Source organism: Coffea arabica, chromosome 10c (genome assembly GCF_036785885.1).
Source record: "Coffea arabica cultivar ET-39 chromosome 10c, Coffea Arabica ET-39 HiFi, whole genome shotgun sequence".
NCBI classification, from domain to species: Eukaryota; Viridiplantae; Streptophyta; class Magnoliopsida; order Gentianales; family Rubiaceae; genus Coffea; species Coffea arabica.
Genome location: NC_092329.1, coordinates 50,991,455 through 50,992,288, shown reverse-complemented (window position 1 = coordinate 50,992,288; position 834 = coordinate 50,991,455). Strand labels below are relative to the sequence as shown.

At 48.0% G+C, this 834-nt stretch overlaps 1 non-coding gene across 1 annotated transcript; it reads right to left on the bottom strand.

The window, feature by feature from the left end:
- Positions 1-344: 344 nt before the first annotated feature.
- LOC113715293 (small nucleolar RNA R71) lies at positions 345-451 on the bottom strand. The gene has a single exon (XR_003453927.1). It is a non-coding gene; the product is annotated as a small nucleolar RNA R71 (small nucleolar RNA).
- Positions 452-834: the final 383 nt, after the last annotated feature.

Below are 834 nucleotides of genomic sequence, written 5' to 3'. Positions count from 1 at the left end.
TGGCTGCTCCTGATTTAAATCAGCAGCCCTTGTGCATTACTTTTCCAAATTTAAATGATGACACTCCCTTTGAACTAAAATCTGGTCTAATTCATCTCTTGCCATCTTTCCATGGTCTACCAGGTGAGGAGCCCTACAAGCACTTGCAAGAGTTCGACGTCGTTTGCAACAGTATGAAACCCCCGGGAATTACAGAAGAGCAAATAAAGATGAGGGCCTTCCCCTTCTCTTTGAAAGACTCCGCAAAAGACTGGCTCTACTACCTACCGCCTGGTAGTATCACCACGTGGGACCAATTGAAGAAAAAATTTCTGGACAAGTACTTTCCGGCGTCTCGAGCTGCGAGCCTAAGGAAAGAGATATGTGGTATCAAACAACACCCTAGCGAGTCTCTCTATGAGTACTGGGAGAGATTTAAGAAACTGTGCACCAAATGCCCTCAGCATCAGATAAGTGAGCAACTGCTTATTCAATATTTCTATGAGGGGTTGCTTTTCAGGGACAGAAGCATAATCGATGCTGCAAGTGGAGGGGCGTTGGTGAACAAAACCCCTCGAGGAGCATGGGAGTTGATTGAAGGGATGGCTGAGAACTCACAGCAGTTTGGTTCAAGAGAGGACATCCCGACGCGTAGGGTGAATGAGGTGGAAACGTCCTCTATCCAACAGCAGATCTCCGAATTAACATCTTTCGTAAGACAATTAGCTGTGGGGAGTGCTTCACAAGCCAAAGTGTGTGGGGTGTGCACTGCCGTGGGTCATCCTACGGAAATGTGTCCACTGGTTCAAGAAGAAACGGCAGAACAGGTGAACATGGCTGGCCACGTGCCCGCGC